Raw genomic sequence first — 22,994 nt, 5'->3', positions numbered from 1 at the left:
TAGCCAGTTGTGTTTTTAAAAGTTATTCATATAGAAGAAGAACAGAAAAGTGAGCAAAAATAAACACAAAGATTTTGTTTTTCCATTTACGCACTCCCAAAAGTCTGTCAGATGTGAACACAGAGATTCTACAGGCAAGAGTCATAGAACTGTACATACTCAAGCATTTCTGACATCAGTAGCTTATCAGTGAATTCAAGTATCTTGTTGGTATCAACAGAACCCTGAAAACTGATGTCAAGTTCTCTATACAATCTGACATTACAACATTATAAACTAATTCTGATTCAGTCTGTTCCATGGCATACATTTAAAGTCTAGCAATAGGATCTGAGATTCCTAGGAACTTTCCCTCAGGGTTTTGAAATGCCATTTCTAAATCAAGATGTGAATGTGATGTCTGCATGCAGGTAGAGTTCCAAACAGACAATATACACAGTGCCTATGGACCAAATTTACCCACTTTCTGGAGTTTGCCCTTCCTGTTAACATCAAGAAAAAGAAAACAAATATCTCCCAAAGATTTCTCCTGAGTTTACACTGGAGATCTGGCACCCAGAACATTGGATTACAAGCGTGTTCTACTCCTCTATCCTCTTCTTGCTTCATTCTGGTGACTCACCAGGGGCTGAGTCAAATGATTGAGAGTCCTGCTCTTGTATTACATATTCTTGCTCAAGCTATCAATACACTGGCTATCTATGAACCTAGATACACTGGGGTAGCATATGTCAGCCTATTTCTGGCTAAGAGTGGAACTGTAGAGAAACTGAAAATTAAAAAGATAATGATCTCATATTTATATGGAACTGTAGGGGATCAGCCACATAAACTAACAACCCTCCCGCCCCCAGCATAAGATATAACAGAGGCTTCAAATTAGTGGTAGTTTTATGCTAATTTTGCTACTCTTATTCACATTGTGTAGTCCTTGCTCATACTACTACTCCCCTTCAGATGAGAAGAGTGGCAGAACCTGGATCTATGAGTCTGGACGGACAGATGTTACAACAGCCTTTGATTTTCACAAAAAGCCTGGGATTATGTTTTGTTATAGGTTCTTCCTTAGGAGGTAGGGGAGAGACAAGTGGGGGACTGTTTCATTCTTGCATGGGAATAAGAGCACTGCTCATTACCTGAATCTTCATTTAGTAAGGCACCCTACAACCAGACAGCTTCCTAAAGACTTATTTTACCAACAGTAGCCTCATTCCTACAAACTGCTCTGTGTCAGCCAATCATTACAGCTACACATAATCACACTGAAGCAAACTGGATTCCTAACATATTCCTAATAGGAGCCCCATTTGCTTATGGGATTGTGCGTGGGGATTACATGCACAGATGCCTGCCTGTGCAGAGCACTTTGAAGTATTGGGGCCTGTATGCAAAAATATTTCATCCATTGCTGAAATACAGCAACTGTTTAATAGTGCGCAGTAGCACTGCACAGCAGGTTTGGATAGGCAGTGAAGAATAACTTACCCCATTGAAACTAAAAGAGGAATTTTAGGTAGGCAGAAAGGTAGCTACCCAAACTGAAATCTGGCTGGGACAGTAAAGCTAAAAACTGTTTAAAATGTCTTGTTTAAAATGTCATGGCATTTCTGATTAACACAATGGTCAAGACCTTGATTTTAGGTCTCTAACCAAAAGAGCAGCACTTTCAACACCACAGCACAATCTAGCCATATGACTTTTCTCACATCTGACTAGGAGGGGAAAGTGCAGACTGCTGAAGCATTGCTACCATACCTGCAGCAGCTAGGTGTCCTTGGAGTGCTCTGCTTATCTTATGTGATGTAACACAGTAAGAACACATGAACCTCTCACCATTGTAGTGTAGATGGAACTGTTAAGCTGAGATCCAGTCTATTCGTATATATGTGCTGAACTTTTTGGATGTGATTTTCAAAGTTGCTCAGCACTGGTCTAACTCTGAGCCCCAAGTCAACAGGGAGTTTTATGATTGACTTCAATGGAAGCAGTTAGGTCAGTGCTGTGCAAATTTGAAATCCCACCATTCTCCTTTGATCTATTATTCTCTGTGTTTAATTATGAGGACTAAACTAAAGTCTTGCTATTTTATATAGTACTGTATCTGTGTGAGAGAGTAGGAGTAGCTTAGAGCTGTCTTATTACTCTGTGCACTTTGTAAATTCCACCTCATGGGCCAAATTTGGAGATAATTCATTAGGAATGGGTGATTAACCAGTTAATGAGGGGGTTTAGCTTACTGGCTTGGGGGCTGTTAAGTGGGGGACTAAAAGGAAGGATAAAGAATCCTAGGATCTCAGAGTGGTGAGACTTCTCTCCCCACATGCCTTCCTTCTCTACCAAGTCTTGTTCTACTTCTGCTCCTTTTTTCATTCCCTTCTACCTTGGTGTCTTCCCCCCCGCCATTGGGTTCTCAGCTTGTCTCTTGTAGAGTCTGTCTTCTTTCTTCCTTCTCTAGCCCCCCTTTGGTTTCTTGACACCTTGCCTGCTGTGGTCCTTCACTTTCTAGCCATTTGATTCTCTGGGCATTCCTCCTCTTCTTTAAAGGAAGGGGGTTCTGATCTGTTGCAATTAACACAGCTTGGGGCAATGTTTTGACTACCCCAATCTTCTTTCACCAAATTGTTCCCTGAATCTCTAGAGGCACTGTGGCCACTGGCCAGATTTTTGCTTCCCCATGGATACATGTTGGCTTCAATATTTCCCCTGGCTTCATGAGTAGGGTTTCACACCATCTTTCCTGGCCAACAAGCACCCCATGGCAGAATCTAACATACCCAACACTTGTTGCTGCCCAACACTCATGGAGACTGTGGGTGTTTGTTTTGACTACCTGTCAAGGGTTTCCATCCAGCTACAGAACTTGGCAACATTACAGTCTATATGCAACAGTTCCTTTTCAGACACCCTGGGACCCAACACTGGTAACAAATGATTTGATGGTTGATGGGTGGTGTCTCTTTCCTCTCCCATCTCTTCTTTTCCTGTGGCTTTATTGTCAGTAGTCCTGGCCTTTCCTCCACAAGTTGTGTCCTCTACATGTATGGGTTGTTTTACTAGGGCCACTAGCTTCCACAAACTCCTCTATGAGTTTAATGATGGCTTCTAAAGTGGATGGTTGGTGCCTCCACTAGTGATTTCAGGGAGACTCTGCAAGAATTGTTCCAAAACTATAGTCCAACTCCTTTGTCATCTGGTCTAAGCCACATACTGGTACAATCTGAGTTTTGGGCAAATGCCCTAAGTCGTGTCCCCTCTGACCACCCTGACACTCAAATCTTCTGCATATACTATTCTGCAGACAGACCCATCTGATCTAAAATGGCTGCCTTCACAGTATGCTAGTAAACTGCTTGTTCATCCCTCAGTACCATATAAACAGCTTGAGCTTCTCTCAAGAGGTAGGGAGCTAGTCAGAGGGCCCATACCCTCTCCTCCCAGCCTGCTCCTGCAGCCACTCTCTTGAATGTTAACAAAAAGGATTGGGGTCCATCTGTCAGGCCCATTTTGCACACTCCTGTGCCCACCGCCCAGTTATTGCTCTATGCCAGGGGACTCACCATCTTTTCCAAGAGCTGTTGCTACACCAGTGATTGACATGCAATAAACTGCTGTAGGCTTTGTTGTTGTTCTGCTTGCCCAGATAACAGGAACTGTCTCTTCTGTCACTGAGTCTGATGAAACTCTGGGAAGGCTTTTTGTAGCTCCTTTTGCTGTTCAGCTTCCCAGCACAGGAGTTCCTACCGTACAGTTTGCTGTGTTTTTCTCATCAGTTCCCCTCTCCAGGCTTTCTCCCACATCAGAATGGTAAGATCTTGAATGAGCCCCCACCTGTTTACGGGTTAGCTTCCTGACCCTGGATTTCTCTTTACAAGAAGTCCTCACACACTTACATTGTAAATAAAGTACACTGTGGTGAACCTGTGTTTTATGCACTCTCATGTCCCAACACCATAAGGCTTTACCAAAGCTTCAACGTACCCCCTTGGCATGGTGAGGAGGGAGGTCTCACCTCTCTGAACAGTCCCCAGTTTATGAGCTGAATCAACTCATCAGCTGGATAATCACCCACTTCTAATCAATTACCTCCCAATTTGCTAAAAATGGTGAGCCAGTCCTCAGCTACTCCCACTCTGTCATAACCTCATTCAATTTTCTATGGCCTGATGAAGACTGAGATTTCTTCAAAGTATCCCCCTTGAAGTTTCCGGGTGGAAGCCTGGCAAAACTCTCATTGACTTCGATGGAATGAGGATTTCATCCTCTGTTTCTAGTTACTGTAATAAACTGAACTCATGTACAACTTTCTTATGCTTTGTTTTTTCACTCTCACTGTGGGATTAATGTTAATACTCCTTTCACATTTTCCAGAGAAAAAAAAATATTTTTTCATCTTTCAGCAATTATTTGTCCTGACTCAGATCCTTCCATTTGATGGCAAGGCATAGGGAAAGCTCTCATGTACAGGTTCAATAGTTTCAAGGTTTCCACTTTTGTTGTTCCACACTTTAGTTAGTTAATGGCAATTAAAACAAACCTTGTTGAATTATTCTTTGACCTTTTACAGCCTGGGCCTTTAAAGTCATCACCTCGTGCTACCTGAAATTCAAAAAGTTCCCTTTTCCAAAAAGCGTCAGGAGAGAGGTCTTAGAAAAAGTAATAATGAAAAGCTTTCTCCTACAACTGGAAAAATCTTTCAGGCAAGAAGAAAAATATAACATGGTATGTGAAAACTTTCCAGTGACATAAAAAGACAAAAAATTAACAGCAATTGTGGGCAGATTAAATAAATAAATAAGTTTCAGGGCCAATCCAGCTCAATTAAAATCCATTGGGATTTTTCTGCTTACATCACGAGGAGTTGAATTGGGCTCTTAATGAATAAATGACATACCCCAAGAATTATTGCTTTTAGATATTACAGGATTTTAAAAATAGCATTGTGCAATTCCCTGCATATGTGTCACAATATATTTTTCAATGAAGAATCAGTACATACCTGTTACCCTCCCTCTCATACCAAATGTGTATTAAAATGTCAGCAAAGTATTCAGTAACAGTGTCCATAGGTTCCCAATCCCTCAAAACATTCCAGATCATTAAAATCTAACATACTATAGATTAAAAAGAAACAGGCATCAAAGAGCAGTTATAAATTACCAGGGCTGCATTCTTCTCATGTGAAAAAAAGCTTCTACTGATGTGAAAGAAGAAAGCAAGACTGGATCCTGAATGGTTTAAAGGGAGACCAAGAAAAATTAAAAGATATCTGTCTCATAGATACCCTTCATCAGGTTGTACTGCCAAGAGTGAGAGTAAAGTGTCAAGTTGGTGGGTCTCGTCCAAAACCCATTAAAGTCATGGGAATTTTTCAAAATGATTTCAATAGAATCTGTATAAGGACCTAATTCCTGCGTGAAAAGGCTTTTTGTAATTACATAGCCTACTTTGTATTCATCTCACTATTCATAATGCATCCATCACTGTTGTACATGGGTGCCAACAAAATTACTCAAAGCACAATTTACTACATTCTAAATTCTGCATTATTCCTCTTAACGTGTATGTGTAATTGTTGTAAATATCATAATGTCAGTATATGAATCCATAGTATGGTTACATCTCAAATACTATACGTAGTTATGATCACCTCATCTCAAAAAAGACGTATTAGAAATGGAAAATGTACACACAAGGGCAACAAAAATTACTTAGGGTATGGAACAGCTTTCATATAAGAATAGATTTTAAAGACTTGGACTGTTCATCTTGGAAAAGAAACAGGTAAGGGAGGATATGATAGAGATTTATAAAATAATGAATGATGTGGAGAAAGTGAATAAGGGAGTATTATTTACTCATTCATATAGCAAAAGAACCAGGGATCACCTAATGAAATAGGTAGCAGATTTAAAACAAACAAAAGGAAATACTTCACATGACACACACATAACCTGTAGAACCCATTGCCAGGGGATGTTGTGAAGGCCAAAAGTATAATCAGGTTCAAAAAAGAATAATATAAGTTCATGGAGGATAGGTCCATCAATGGCTATTAGTCAAGATGGTCAGGGATGCAACCCCATGTTCTGGGTGTCCCTAAGCCTCTGACTGCCAGATGATGGGACTGGACAACAGAGGATTGATCGTTTAATGATTGCCCTGTTCTGTTCATTCCCTTTGAAGCATCCAGCATTGGCCACTGTCAGAAGACAGGATAATGGGCTAGGTGGACCACTGGTCTGATCCAGGATGGCCGTTCTTGTATTCTCATGTCCTTCCCTACGCCCATCCACACCCTTGGAAATTTCTGTTGCTTGTGTCATGGAAGTGTTGCTGTTCCATTATTCAAACATTGCTATAGTAGAGATGATTTTCCAAAAAGAGAGTTCTTATATTTCTCTCCAAAGACAATATGATGTGAGTTCATCTTGATTTACGGTAGAAGGGAATCTCATAGTCAAGTGCCTACCACCGATTAGGTTCTATGCTTTATTGGCTGTGTGATGATTATAACAATATACTGGGTCTTGAAGAGAGAAAAGTTAGCCAGGTTTAGCTCATTAGAGACTTGGAAGGTTGGATCAGGTTCTGGATGCAGATCTGGTGTAATATATCCAGCTTTGGAATGCTTTCATCTGTCTGCCTTACCCAAGAATTGTGCTGCTGTGAGCTGAGCTCTTTGAAGTCCCCTGTGACCTTCACTGCTATCCACCACAGATAATTAATAGCACTACAAGACTGGAAGTGACAAACACATGTATCATTGTGGCTTGGTCTGCCTCCAACAGGCTGATCAAAGGTGGGAAAAAAGCATTTCTAGCTACAGTTACTATTAAGATATCCAGGAGGAGCAAAGAGTTCAATAGGACCCTGGCTTGTGCACAGAACTGACAATGTTAAGGCAATTTCCTTCAATGAAGGGAGAGGGCACTGCTTCAGCTAGGTCTTCTAAGCTCTGCCCTCCAATGCCAGATCTGCATCCAGAACCTGATCCAACCTTCAAAGTCCATCTGAAAACTCTACAGTTAGCAGTAATCTCACCTTACACGTATCAAGGAGAAAGAATTTAATAATTGATACATAAAGAGAGTTGCTCTTCTATATGGAGGACATTGATGCACCTTCAAAAGAACTATTTTAAAAGGCCAAGAATGAGATCATCCCCTTTTGCAGAAAACATTATTAGAAAGGAGACAGGAGGTCCAAGACATTCCGTATCATGTTTCTTGTATTGTTTCCAAACAGATATCCAGTCAGGTGAGAAGACTTTTGGTAACCATGAAGCCTTCCATCCCTAGGGATGAGGATCTACTGAGCAAAGTAGTTCTTGTGGAATAGCAGCATCTGCTTGGAAGTCAAGTCATTCTGGACTTCTCAGCTGGCATCTTCTCCTTGTCAGGCAATGACATTGACCTCCCCAACAGGAGCTCTGGAGCAGCAGCCACTGAGAGCACCAGTGAGAGTCAATGTCATTTGAAACAAAAATAACTCCAGCTGCTTGGAAATCTGTGGATTCTTCCAAACCTCCTCTTCCTCCCAGCTCCACCCCAAATTCCTATGAAGGAGCTTGCACAAGGTGACAGGAGCAGGGGATGATGCAGCAGAGAGTGCATCCCACTCTTCTCCTTTCTATGTCCACAAAGGTCCCTGAAATCAAATACGTTATTTTTAAATGTTCCCATTTACTTGGATGGGAGTTCTAGTGTACAAGTAATAGGTTCCCAGGTCTTGATCAACGTCTCACGGAAATCAATAAGGAGTCTTTCCTTTGACTTCAACGGGTTTTCAATCTGGACCTTACTTCTTTTCCCCTTTGCCTTGCTGAAAATTCCCCTAATTCACAAGCAATAGAATATGTATGGGAAACAGCACATGCAGATATAGATCATCATCTTGTGGATAAAAGTATATATGAATGCACCATAAAAGTGGAAATGCACCATAAAAGGGGATGGATCACTTGATGATGACCTGTTCTGTTCATTCCCTCTGGGGCACCTGGCATTGGCCACTGTAGGAAGACAGGATACTGGGCTAGATGGAGTTTTGATCTGACCCAATATGGCCTTTCCTATGTACTTATGTGCCCGGATTTAAGTGCTCAGGTGAGTTTGTAGGAGGATTTTAAAATGGAGGGGGGGAAGTAGTACAGGCTTAAATCAGAAAATTGAGCATACTTATCTTTTAATATGATGCTAGGGGTTATTTTTAGTGCTTCTTAACTCTTTAAAAATATATTTGACTGCAAAAATTGCAACTCTGGAAGAGATTTCTTTCTTTCTGTATTTCCTTTCCACATCAGGTTTGGATAGCAGCTGTAAAACAACAAAGCAAATTAAACTTGCACAATGAATTTATTAAACTGCCTGCTACTGTTAGTTCTTCACTAGAAGCACACAACTTACACATGTCAGCAAAGCAGCACCAAAGGGAGTAATGGAAATTAAATTCTTAATCTCTACCAATTTTGAAGGAATAATCGGAGGTTCGAAGAGAAGCTACTGTTGTTTGCAAATTCCTTGGGTTTTTCCCCTCCAGCAAGATAAATTATGGTAGAAACATCTCTGTTTTTTCACTTTGATTGCCTTTGCTATACTGTAGCCCCAAATTAAATTTTGTAAAATCCAGCAGATGACAATCAATGATTAAAACTGTACTATGCTGGAAAAAATGTCTTCTGAACATTAAAAAAAATCCTTAAAATGTGATTAAGAAAAAAAAAGATCCCTTCCCCCCCCCAACCCACACTGATTTAATATTAGTCCCTGAACATCAGGAGGCTGATTTTCCTTGTGCAGTGTCCATTTGCCAACCACAGAAGCACCAAAAACATAGATTTAAGGGCTGGGTGGTTTAGATAACATACTGGGTTTGCCTACAAGACAGATTAAGTCATATCTGATATTTGAAATAAAATGAAATGTGGAGTCTGTAAAGTAGAGCATAGAAATATATTTATTTTTCAAGGCCACACACAATATCCAGGACATTTAAGGAAAACTGGATTTTCCAAGTCCAGGAAAACCAAAGTCCAAGCTATGATTTGTTTTAATCCTAGCTGGAAAGATATTTGCTCCCCTCTGAGTCAGTGTAAAAGATATTTACAAACTTTGAGACAGTTCCTCTAATGGTATAAACTGACACAGCCTCACTGATATTGGTAAAGCTATGCTGGTTTACATCAGCTTAGAGCCTGCCCCTCAGTATTGAAATGCTATAGTTGTACCATTTCATTCCCAATACTGACAATTATATGCTCTCCCCAAAGTTCTAGTCTAAAACAAAAGAGAAGAAAACAGTCTACTAGCATGTTTTGATACTTTCTAGATAGGATTGGGCCCGAGCCCCAGAGAGTGTAAATTGACACAGATCAGTTGAAGTAAACGGCACTATACAGATTTACACCAGCTGAAGATCTGGCCCATAATTTATAGTTAGCACTAGTTTTATATGCAATACTTCATATGTTCCACCATTATTTACATGATATATTTGAATTGCTGTTTTTTAAGAAATGTCTTTAAATGATCTTTTCTTTTTAATGTGCTATTCAGGCAATCACTTTGTATACACAAAACATATTTCCATTTCTAAAATAAAACTATTGAAGTACTAAGATGGATACCAGACTGTGCAACTATGTATAGTAAAGCATTGTTTGCAGTGAGGTAATGCTTTCATTCTATAAACATACCTAAATCCTAACACAATTTCATTAAAAAAGCACATTACAGGAAACTATTCTGGAATAAAATAGAATGAAACAAAATACATATAACTGTTTTAATGTCATTATGGTTTGTTGCTCAGTTACCAATGCTTCATCCCTTTTTTCATCTCACTGTCACAAACAATAGGGTTGCACTTCCACCCCAGAGAAATTTCCCATCAATCACTGATGTATGCAATATATTTGCTTTCTAATATTATTTTCACAAAGAAATATCATAACAGGTGTTACATTGGTGATACAGCAATAGTAAACAACAGTTTAAGCCTTGGGTTGGCAGTGGAAAGAGATTGCACTTTTGTGCTCTATACATGCTTTCTAATAAATGGAGGTCCAATATGTAACTGTTCAGCTGGAAGTTTGAGACTCTTAACTCTTCACAGTTACAAGCATTACCCTGATATACATCTATAGCTCAAATACTTGCTTTACTTGCCCTGGTGGGGCCCTGGCTGGGCCAGGGACATCTGAAACTAAGTTGTTCAGGGTGAGGAGGAGGTGAGGCAATCAGCTTGTGTTCCTCTGGTTCACTCCCCCTTTTCTGCTCCCTCTGGGTGGTTTGTTCCTCCCCCCACACTTGCACTAGGGAAAGGAAGCTGAATGACTGGCAGTTTTGCACACATCTATTATGTGTTGCAAGCTGAGATTCAGGCCAATTCATTCATGGCTGACCAGCATCACACACATTAACCTATTAAGTTGTGTCAATTTCAGAAGGATTTCTGGTACAGATAAGTTAGCAAAGGTCAAACTTGAGGCCTTTAAACACAAGTGGGAGTACTTCTTGGGTAATAGTCTTTGTCATTGGCATACCATGATGCCAATGCCAAATGCCAGTTGCAGAGTACTGTGCACCTGTGTGGACAAGAAGCTGCCGTACCCTACTTGTGGATTGGCAGCTAAATCAGACTATGCAAATCATCATGGGAACTTTAAAATCAACACCTCTACTGTGGCTTTCTGTATAAGAAAAGATCGAACTTCCAGCTGTCTGTTGAGATATAGCCGTAGCACAAGAACTTAAATGCACCGAAGACTACCCAGAACTTCCTATCTGCCAGATTATGGATAGTATACCCCAACAATGGCTGAAATCACAAAAACCACTATAGACCACGTATGACCACCTCAGTCTCTGGATCCAGCCAGGATATCTGGACCTCATCTACCTTTCCAAACAAGTACCTTATATCTGACCCAACAAGCCACCCTCCCAGTTTCAGCCTGCCATGCAAACTTTGGGCAACACTGAACCCCATCCGAACAAACCATGGAAGATGTGGCCACTTGATGCACAAGTAGAAAATCAAAGACTCTGCTTTGTGTGACTGTGGTGAGAACATCCAAACCAAACATCAAACACATCATAACTCAGTACCCCAAATATAGATTCAAAGGTGAATTGGAGAATATCCACAATGTCACAGAGGCAGCCTTGATATGGCTCATGGACCTAAAACTGCATCTATAGAATGTTGCTCTGCAGATATGATGCATGCAAGAGAGAGGATTGCATGATGAAGGGTAAGCTTCATGTCTGATGCAGCTTCAGGCTCTACTCATCTCAATTCTCCTATCTTCCATGTGGAAGAGGAGAGGCTGGCATCTAGATGACCCTTAGCTGCCTGTAAGAGGGTCAGATTGTGAGAGACAGCACTAAATATTCACAATATATCCAGAGACATTACTGCATTCATTTCGTTCATTCATTCTATGGTTCTATCAAAAAACAAACAAATAAACAAACAAAAACCAACAACAACCACCCCCCAATGTGTCTGACAATGACTAGTCTCTATAAACTCATTTTGCTTGTTGCTCTTGTTTCTGTTAGCTTCCAGGTATTTTGCAGACTTTGTTTTACAGAATTAGGCTGTAGGTGTTTAAGTGATTTTTCTCAAAATATTTGTTCCAGTACCATACTAGGGATAGAGGCTAGACTCATATAATAGGAATTTTCAAGAATCCCTCACTTGGCAATCAGTAGTACTTTTTCTTGTCTGCTGCTACTTGCCAGTTCTCCTGTCCAAAATAGAGAATATTCATTAGCTAACTCCCTTAGCACCCTAGGATGTTTATAATCTAGAATGGCTGATTTGCATGCTATATTCCAAGTGTTTTCTTATCTCACCATAAACAATGGTTATTATAGCAAATCTTCCTAACTTATTAATTGTCCAATTTAAGTCATGGGGAAAAAAACAATCCTTGTGTTTGGTGCCTATATCAGTTTTTCAAAAGATTTTTGGATACAAGGTACTACATAAAATTTAATATAATCATTACTAATCTCAAGACATTTCTATTCCTATGGGTTTTATTTTCTTTATAAATGATTAAACCTCAAATGTCATAGGGGAAAAATCTTTCTTCCCAACAGACATGATTACTAGTGAAATATCTCCATCTTCAGGCTACTGGAACTACCATTCCAAGGGATCTCTCCTCAACACTTTATTTCAGTAGATTTGGAGCTTGTACCATGCTTCACTAGCTGCAGGAGGAGACTCTGACTCATCCTAAAGTTATTGTACATCCTTAGATTTCTGAACATTGTAAACCCTGCTCTCCTGCAACAAGATTCTTCTTCTCCCCTCACCCCACAAAATACCTATCTTGGTCTCTACCACATTCCTATTCACAGAAATAAACCAGTCATGATTTCGGAAGACATTAATTCATGTTCTCAGGAAAAACAAAAACAAAAAAACCCCAAGGATATCCCATCCACGGGGAAGGATCTCAGGGGCTCACTGGCAAAAGCACTGCCACATAACCTTGACCTTACTGATGCAATATCTACAACTACAATTGTATATCTGGTTAGAGGCACACTTGCCTTACCTGGTTATGAGAAACATGATTCAGATTATTTCCACACAGCAGCTTTTCTCCAATCACAACCATGTTTGTACATCCACACCAAATGTGTTTGTATCACTTCATCTGGGAAAATCTGGGCAGCTATCTCATACTGCCCCAGCAGCACATGGGGCAATATGCTCTGTGATGCTACCACTCAAGAGGTGGGGGGAAAGACTAGTTACAAAGGTATCTTCAGAGGGTCCTGTTTGTACAACAAAAAGAGCGTGCTGAACCAGTTAAAGGAAACAATAAAGTGGCAGCTTAAGCCACTGGCAGGGGAGAAACTTTGTTAGAGACCCTATTACTGACCAACTTCAAATGAGGACACAAACCAGTCCTACTGCTAATTGGTTAAAAACAGTTAAAAGATGTAGTCTGATCTGTACCTGAAAGAAAAGCACATATTTCAGGCCAGAACTCCGTCAAAATGTTGATCAATGATATTGAAAAGATTTTTAAATAATAATGTTGGTAGCAAAGGTATAATGCCTAGAGTATAGTCTTTCCTAATTAATGACTTTAATCACCTTTAAAAATTTTACCCTATCTCCCTAGGCTAAACACCACACAGAAATATGTGGAAGAGAAATTCAGATTATATGAGTAATTCATATTATAGTATATGAATCAGTATTACTTATATATTTTTCATATATTGCATATGAATCAATAATTATATGAATGAATTGATCTATGACTTTTAGCCATATCAGCAAGATTTCTATCTGTCTCTCCTATTTCATAACCCAGTACCAGGTACTATATAGGTCTTATATTACTCCCCATGCATTAACAGAAGTGTGTGATATGTTGTCAGACCACTGTTGGAGAGGTTGTGAGGAAGTAGGAAATTTGTATGGGGAGTGTGTCCCAAAATTAAATCACTCTGGAGTATGCTGCCAAATCTTCTTCTGCAATAGTAGGGTTGTGACAGTGCCCCCCATAAGGCTGTATGGAAATATGCTTATGAATGTCTGTGTGTGTGTGTGTGTACACACACACATGACGTAACTGGAATGTTTTATGCTACATATGCCATGTAACATATCTCTGTGAAGGTTATGATCTATTGAATCTATTCATCCTATTTGTATGCATGTGTCATTTTTGTATTCAAAGTTATGAATATTGGCTGTGGACTTGCTTGATTTCTAAGTAGCTTTAGTAAGCATTTGGTCAGCTTCTTGAGAAAGGAATGTGCAAGTTAAATGCCCAATCAGGAAGCACTTAACGGACAATGGATCTTGAAGACGCCAATCCACATCTGAGCTTTCCCAGGAATGTGGCTTGGCTGGTAAGAGACTCAATCATACATGGACATGTGACGTGCCCATGTGACTCCATAACTCCATTTTGTAACTGGATTCTACACAGGGGGAAGCGGAGGTGTCCACCCACAGGAGAAAGTCTATTTAAACCCCTGGGAGACTCCTCCATTTTGTCTTCAGCTCCCTTAAGAGATAGCCTCTCCACCCCCAAGGATACCTGAAAGAAACTGGAACAAAGGACAGTAACTACAGGGGGTGTGAGTGATTGCTGGACACAGACTAGAAGAATACTAGTCTGTAAAAGGAAACTTACTGGGTGAGGTTTTTAACTGTATTCAGTTTTCTTAGACATAGACTTGTGTGTTCTATTTTATTTTGCTTGGTAATTCACTTTGTTCTGTCTGTTACTACTTGGAACCACTTAAATCTTACTTTCTGTATTTAATAAAATCACTTTTCCTTATTAATTAACCCAGAGTATGTATTAATACCTGGGGGGCAAACAGCTGTGCATATCTCTCTATCAGTGTTATAGAGGGTGAACAATTTATTAGTTTACCCTGTATAAGCTTTATACAGGGTAAAACAGATTTATTTGGGGCTTGGACACCATTGGGAGTTCAGCATCTGTGTGTCAAAGACAGAAACATTGCTTAAGTTGATTTCAGTTAAGTCTGCAGCTTTGGGACATGTGATTCAGACCCTAGGTCTGTGTTAGAGCAGACTGGCATGTCTGGCTCAGCAAGACAGGGTGCTGGAGTCCCAAGCAGGCAGGGAAAGCAGGGGCAGAAGTAGTCTTGGCACATCAGTTGGCAGCCCCAAGGGGGTTTATGTGATCCAACCCGTCACAAGGGTAACAAGTGGTTCTCTCTCCCTTGTATGTACTTCCAGTATTAAGAGTCAATGAAAGCAATAAACCAAAGTCAAATCAATTGTTACAGTAGTTTACTGTGAGCAGCCATGTCAGGGTTCCCTCCCCACTCTGAACTCTAGGGAACAGATGTGAGGACCCGCATGAAAGACCCCCAAAGCTTATTTCTACCAGCTTAGGTTAAAAACTTCCCAAGGCACAAATTTCTATTTGTCCTTGGACTAAGGTATGCTGCCATCACCAAGTGATTTAGACAAAGAATCAGGGAAAGGACCACTTGGAGTTCCTATTCCCACAAAATATCCCCCCAGGCCTACAGCCCCTTTCCTGAGGAGGCTTGAAAAATAAACAAGGTGAGCACAAACCAGACCTTTGGGTTTGTAGGACACTAAAAACCCAATCAGATTCTTAAAATCCAACACTTTATTATAAAGGAAAAAAAAAAGTAAAAGGAGCACCTCTGTAAAATCAGGATGGAAGGTAATTTTACAGGACAATCAGATTCAAAACACCAATGATCTACCTCTAGGCCAAACTTTAAAGTTACAAAAAGAAACCCAGGCATACACCTTCCTCTCAGCAAAGAGAAAATCACGAGCCAAAACAAAGATAAGCTAATGCATTCCCTTGCTAGTACTTACTGATTCTAATAGAGTTGGATTGCTTGCTTCTTTGATCTGTGTCTGGCAAGTACACAGAACAGACAGACCAAAATCTTCCTTCCCCCACACACACCACCCCCTCCCCCCAGGTTTGAAAGTATCTTGTCCCCTTATTGGTCCTTTTGGTCAGGTGCCAGCCAGGTTACCTGATCTTCTTAAGCCTTTACAGGTAAAAGGATTGTCCCTTTGGCCAGGAGGGATTTTATAGTACTGTATACAGGAAGGTTGTTACCCTTCTCTTTATATTTATGACAAGCCATATGTGCAATTGGGGCTGATTGAAAGATGGATTTCAAAGATGTTGGTAGTTCTTGCAGTGCAAAAGATTACTAGGTATACAATATATTTATACGCAAACTACTAAAGTACTTGGTTGACTTGCATCACTTATTCAGATGAGGAACCCAAGCAATAAAGCATGTCTTTTTTCATCATACACAGCATATTTTCACTGTACTAATTGACAAAATATTAATTTCTTCTGGGCTCTGTATTGTATTTCACATGGGACCAGGTTTTGCCACCCTCGCACGTGTTAACTAATACCAGGGTCATATACTGGTCCCCACACTCACGTCAAATTGTGCTTTACTCTGAGTCATCTCACTGAAGTCAGTGGAATAACTTGTAAAATCATGTGCTAGTAAATATGAGAAAGGGTATAAAAATTCGGCCAAGTGGTGTTGTTCATTTTCTTGGTTCTATTCCAGGAGTATAGTACAATACTGCTCAATGGGAATGTGGGTGGAAGAATCAAGAGCAAGGTTAGTGAGTTACTACCAACAACCATAACAATAATTTTACAATATATTATTATGCATATATTATTTTCTGGTGTAGCTGCATCAAAGGCTTTTTATACAACTTTTACTTTGCAGGTATGCCAGAGGAGCAACAATAAAAGTGAGTTTAAAACACAATTTTATCTAAGGTATCCAATTTTTTTCTAATAAAAATGACCTTGAAAGAATGCATCTCTACATTTCAAAGTAGTCCAGGAAAAGGTGTTTCTGTAAAATGGACATTGTATTACAGGGGGGTTGGCTAGCTCACCATTTAAATTGCTGTTTTCATTATTTAGAAATAAGGATACATCATGGTTCATGTGGTTTCTGCCCCACTTCTTCGTATCTTCATTCCAGCTTGAAAACCAATCAATGAATCTGGAGAGTTTCTTCACTGAAAAGTAAAGTATACAAATCACCTTTACATTTGCCAGGGGGAGCTGATGGCTTGTCATTCAGGAATGAATCAGTTTTATGTTATGTTGGGAAATGTAATGAGACACTTAAATGATATAATGCCAGATGCCTAGAGAAATTCAAAGTGATGTACCTATTTTTCACCTGGTAATGTACATCTGTTTTCTGCAGCTCGTCTAGCAGGTTTCCCTGCTGAAATAAAGATACAAAGCAATACAAATTGAATATTAGCGGCAGACAGATTTCATCCCACTGTTCTTGGATAAGATACTGACAATGAACAGTAGGAGGTCAAACCATCTCAATTTCAGTTGTAAATAACACTTAAATAATTTGTTGCATAGTACTGTGAGAAGCAAGGCTGCTGTACTAAAGAAAAGAGATTTAATCCTGAAAGAAGAGTTGCTTTTCCCTGGACTTTTGTTTGTTTGTTCTTAACTAAAAGTGTGGGTGAAAATATACACTGGACTATAATTAACACAGGTTTCCATTTATTTTGCTGGTTCTAACCCAAAGCTCCCACAGATCATAGTATATAGATATACACTTTCCATTCCCACTTATAGAATTAAATCTTACTGAGACAAATACGGTAAACAATAGAAGAGTACAGTGGAAGAAAGTGTAAACATCTAATTTATGAAACCTATATATGAAAACTGCCATTGAAAAAGTGGGATTAAGTAGCACGGTTTCAAAAATTTCCCTTGAAACTTTTTTTAATGGAAAAATGGGGTTTTAACAAATTGTGTGCGTATGCACATGGAAAGCATCTGCTTTCTGTGGAAAATTTTGACTGTCACAAAATTTTGAAAAAAGAACATTTTTTTTTAACCAACTAGTTTTAAGGAAAGATTTGAAGGAGTGGCCCATAGAATAGTAGACCCAGATTCTCTGGTCCTGGTGAACTGTTCTCAATGCCGGGCCTTATCTCTTGCTAATGTTATATATAATGTTGTTCAAAAGAGCAAATTGGGATACAACATTAGCAACAGATAAGCGCCAGACCTAGCACTGAGAACAGTTCAGTGGGACCAGAGAATCTAGGCCTTTGTTTAGTGTATTTCCCATTCTGTTTCTAGCCATGTGTCCTGCAAATTTATCCATGTTTAATTATACATCATCACTTCTCAGTTTTCTCAAAACAAACAAACAAAAAAACCCCTCTCTCTTTGAAGGACTTTTGTTTTCTTTAAAACAAACCTATCAGAGCTGTTAAAAAAAATCATCAACAATAAAAGTAGAGCTACAGCAAACACTGTACCATTTTCCTTTCTATCCTTCTGCTAACAGAGGGAACAAAAGATAGACAAATGTTTTGACAATAAGTAAGCATGATTCATTTCAACTTTGCTATTGAAAAAGGGAGATGTTAAAGAGGCTGTTTGTGTGTCACACTAGACTGTATTTCATTTGCAATCATTTTACTAAGACTTCCTTTTTTTTTAATGTCTTCTTTGTACCATTGTGTACCAAACATCAATAGACAAGGATTGAAATAATGTGTAATTAATGCATGGGTAAAAAAGTTTGATGGTTTTGTGAAAAGTTTTTCTTCAGCTTGTTTTATATTTTTTAACCTTTCCAGTGAAAATGAAAAGCAGTTTTCATGTGGAAGGGGAAGAAATGTTTTTCCTCGGGCAAAGTCTAGATGGAGCCAGAGAGAATTAGTTCCTGTATACCCGAGACATTAAGGCCTCAACTAGGGCACATGCTTAAATGTTCTGATGAATAGATTTAAATGCATGCTTAACTACTCTGCAGTATCAGCAACACAGTGAAGGTAATGTGGAGTCACATTGTAGCCAAGAGAGCAACTCCAATATTTCAACATGCACCACATGCCTGCTACTACTTTCCCCAGAAATTTTTCACATGGTATGCACAGCTGAACCACTCTCTCTTTAACTGAGCATGGTCCAACTCAGGTTAGGCCCAGCTGGGTCAGACATCAGTGAGTGGTGCACAACTCAATTTGTTGGGTCACAGCACCACTACTCAGTTCGGGGAACCTTTCAAATGAGAGGCTGAGGGTAAAATGCACCTCCCCCCGGGTGGCCCCGGTCCTTCCCCAGCCAATGATATGCAGGATGCATAATGTGCACACAGCTGGGAGTCTCACTGAATACACAGCTTTGTGGATGTGGTTTACTAACCCCTATCTGAGCCATTACATGGAAGTGGGGAGGGGAACTGAGACATGGTTTCCACCCCTTCCTGACATGCTTTCGGGCACTAAGCAGACAGTAAGCCTCAATCTAATGTTCATAATATAGCTCCATCACCATATTATCTGAGCACCTCACAATCATTAATGTATTTATCCACACAATGCGCAGAAGTATTATTACCTGCTGCCCCTTAAAAAAATACAAAACATGAACCGTGGCACAGTAGATTAGGAATAAAATTTTTAGATATGTCTAAGGAGACATCAAGGAAAATTAATCCTAATTAACTAATGGTGTGAAAACCTTGTGTGGAGTCTGCTACTCAAAATTTAAAGTGGTCTTAATTTGGTTTAGTTTAATTCACTCTGGAAGTGAATTAAGTTAAACCAATTTAAAGCCACTTTAATTCTCAATGAGGATTTATTTTGGTTTAACTAATCCACTTCAAATTCATATCTTTAGTTAATTAGGATTAATTTTTCTCGCTGTCCCCATGTAGACAACCCCAAAGTGATTTAGGAGACTAAGCTCCATTTTCAAAAGTGATTTAAGAGTTTAAATCTCATCAAAAAAGCATTGGGATTTCAGCTCTTAGGTGCTTAAGTCACTTTTGAAAGTATAACACAGGCTCTTAAATTGATTAGATATTTTTGAAACTCTTTACCATAAACTACTTGCCCACAGTCATTCAACTAAAGTGGGTGGTGGTGAGTGCAAGAAATTGAACCCAGCTCTGCTGACTCTTGGTATAATGCTTCAATCACTGGATCACCCTCCTGTTCCTGCTAGATCTTCTTTCCTCCTCCATACCCATCTCCAAAAGCAGGGGCTGTAATCTGGCCTAACCCTTACACAGAGCACACCGGAAGGGGGAATGCTCCTGAACACCTGACAAATCCTAGGCAGTACCTGTCCAATTGGAAAGTTTTCCTGCAGAAGAGCAGCAAGAAAAGTATCCTATAACTGGCTTGCACACTTTAAGTGGTCTTCTCTGGATTTCTTTAGTGCATTTTTTTCTACAACTAAATTAACTATCATTGTAATGAAACTGCAATTGAAGTAGCTTTAGTGAAGTTTTATAGATATTAGGAATAGGCTAAAATCCAGATTATTTCTTTTTCTCCCAAAAATTCAGCTGCACTTCAGTGGCTAATGTCACAGTACACTCCAAATTGACGAGAAATCTTCTCAGTTAACATTTAATATACTATGCAGCTGAGGAAGACATTTCGGCCACAGCATTGCCAGCTTTGTTGTAATCTTCCAAAATTAAAATAAATTCTGTACCTAATGAAACATGAGACCATCATCTCTTACTGGTTTGCTCACAGCATGATATTGCTAAGTTCCCAAAACTGAGCTCCCAAAACAGCAGTGGTGTTTGGCATTTCAAACTGACCTCGTTATTTCCCTTAGCTTTTTACTATAGTATCCATCACCCAGGGTCTGGGTCCTGGGTACATTAGGTTTGCATGACAAGGCCATAGCAGACTTCAGGAGCTAAATTCTCTGGTGACAGTTGTGCTGAAATGAATATACCTGTGTCCATTTACACCTTCAGAGAATTTGGCCACAGAAGTGTTCCTCTCTTCTGCTATCCCTGGAAGACTGCAATCTCACTGAAACTTGCCAACAATGTATCAAAAAACTGCAACCGTTCATGTTAGTTTTTCAGAAATCCAAAGAATAGCTGGGCATCCTAGGCAATATTTGATGTTCTATTTCTGATCTAGCTCAAAGTATTTTGGTTCTAGCAGGATTCATATTAGTATTTCCAAATAAAATAGAGAGAGGGGGGAGAAGAGAGAAACTAGATAAAAGCCCACTTATGACATCTCCATGGGTCATATTTATCTGCATGTGAAGGCATGAAATTCAGATTTACACATACTCCTACTAACCCATAACTGAGGAAATGAGATTAGCAGGTATTCCCATAACATCACCAGGCACATAATAAGATTATTTGTACACTTGTTATCTGCTAAGGAAGTTTGTCTGCCTTTTGCATAGGTTCCCTAAACTCTTATCTGCAAGACAAGTAGAAGGTAAAATCTAAATATCTCATCTAAATCAATGGTCTCCCCTGGAAAAACAAACAAAAACAAGTGGACCTGTTTACATTTTAAATGTCAAATATTATTTCATCAACGCAATATTACCCTGAAGAATTTGAATTATGTGCAAATTGGCAATGAAAATTAGCTTGTGAATTTGTATTCAAAGAGTTATTCAGTCAGTGGATACTTCTTTAGAAATTTTAGAGGTAAACAAATTTGCTTTTAGAGTTGGTCTTTAAAAAAAGGGAAAAACAGCAAATGCGTAAGGTGGGGTGAATGGAAAGGGACAGGGAAAGGGAAGAAAACATTGGATGAACCATTTAACATAGTATCTATGCCATAAATAAGGAACCCACTGGTGGCTACTTAATTCTGGATGTGTGACTGCAAGGGTTATCTTTCTGATTCATAGCAAAGGCTTCCCTCCAACTACACTTTTTTTAAAATAAATATGGGTTTAAACTATGTGTGGAAAAAAAGAGCATTCTCAACCTTTGCGAACTCCCAAAAACAGTTGTAGAACTTACCTAAGCCTGCTACACATATGGGGCTGGATCCTCAGCTAGTGTAAATCAGTATAGTTCAATTTACTTCAAATTATGACCCACTTTTGTCCCTCATCCCTCTCAAGTTTTTCACGCATTTAAGTGATCTACATTTGAAGGAAAATTTAATATATTTTTTTCACTCTGCACATAGCACCTTTCATCATGAAGCACTCCAAAGGACTTTACAAATTACATACATAAAGCACACCTGAATGCAGCCATGTGAAATTCACCAGGTATCCAGAACAAATCATGGTAATTACTTGGCTCCGTTTCTGTCTAACACACCAGCTTGGAACTGACACCCACAGCCCTGACCTAAAGCAGATTCCCACTCACCCATATTGTGTGGAGCACAACAACTTTGGAGCACAGGCCTAGCATTCAGAGCAGATTATAGTTGAAGGGAGTTAAACATATGGACGTGATCCACCCCACACACAGTTGGGATTTTTCAGGGTAAAGTCTTTGCCCATAGTCCCTAATTCTAACCCCTTAACCATCAAATTGATAGCCACATTGGTGTCAATGAGGTATGCTTATCAGGTTAATGGCTGTAGTTACCCCAACCTTAACTGCAAGAGAAAAAATAGCATGAGGTCGCAACTGATGGGTAATGGGCAGAACAAGGAGCATGAGGGGGAAGTATAGGCGAAATGACTGAGGACCAGTGGGCATCACACACAAAGTGTGTTGTGGTACAGTGTCTGGAACAGCACAAACCACAAAGATAATATGGATAGACAGAAATCATGAATAGGCACATTGACAGGTGTTGTGTTGTGTGTCTGTTTGCAACCAAAGACCCATATAATTCCAAGAACAGTCAGAGAAGTGACCCACAGAAACTTCTGTTACCATCAGCCTCTGTACCGTAAACAGCACACACACACTGCTACCAGGGCTTTAGTACTTCTGGTGATACAATCATATTGTCTGACATGGGTGCCTCTTACTTATCAATCAAAACTGATGACACTTTGAAACAAATGTGCAGGGACTCTGCTCACTTACAGCTGCTGCCCCGTACATCGTATGGTCGGTATCTTGGCAGGATTTGTGCACAGCCCAGGCATGTACTTCCTTTGGAGCGGGAGCATCACTTAGTGGAAAGAAGGTCAAGAGTGGCCATTTTGGTGAGTGGAGGAGTTGAACCAGGGTCAAAGATCATATGAGGAGGTAGAAGGCTATGGAGTTGGACGTAACATCAATGATTAAACCAAACGGTGAGGTTGAGGGATGCAGGAAGAAGAAGCCAGGTACCAAAATCAAAAGAGAAAAATGAAGAGGGGAGGAGGAGGAGGAATTGGGATGGTAACAATATAGAGGGGGAGAGGAGAACAGAGCTTAGGAAGTTTTGCTCAAAAGGAGGAGAAAGTGGGTGGAAGGTCTGGAAGCAATAGAAAGGGAGCCTGGCATCCCTCCCAGCATTTTCTGAGAATGAGTCATGTCAGGATGTGTGTGAGGAGCAGGGGTTTCCACATGAAAGCAATAGCATAAGCAAAGAGATCCAGGTTTCAATGAATGCTCGAGCATGGATGGAGTGAGAAATAAAAGATCATGGATGGTTATGATAGTTTTTTAGGAAATGGATATTCCAGAGGAATCAGGGGAAAG

The sequence above is a fragment of the Natator depressus genome, chromosome 8, assembly GCF_965152275.1.
Source record: "Natator depressus isolate rNatDep1 chromosome 8, rNatDep2.hap1, whole genome shotgun sequence".
In the NCBI taxonomy this organism is placed as follows: Eukaryota; Metazoa; Chordata; order Testudines; family Cheloniidae; genus Natator; species Natator depressus.
The sequence above is the reverse complement of the archived record's forward strand: the minus strand, read 5'-3'. Positions refer to the sequence as shown.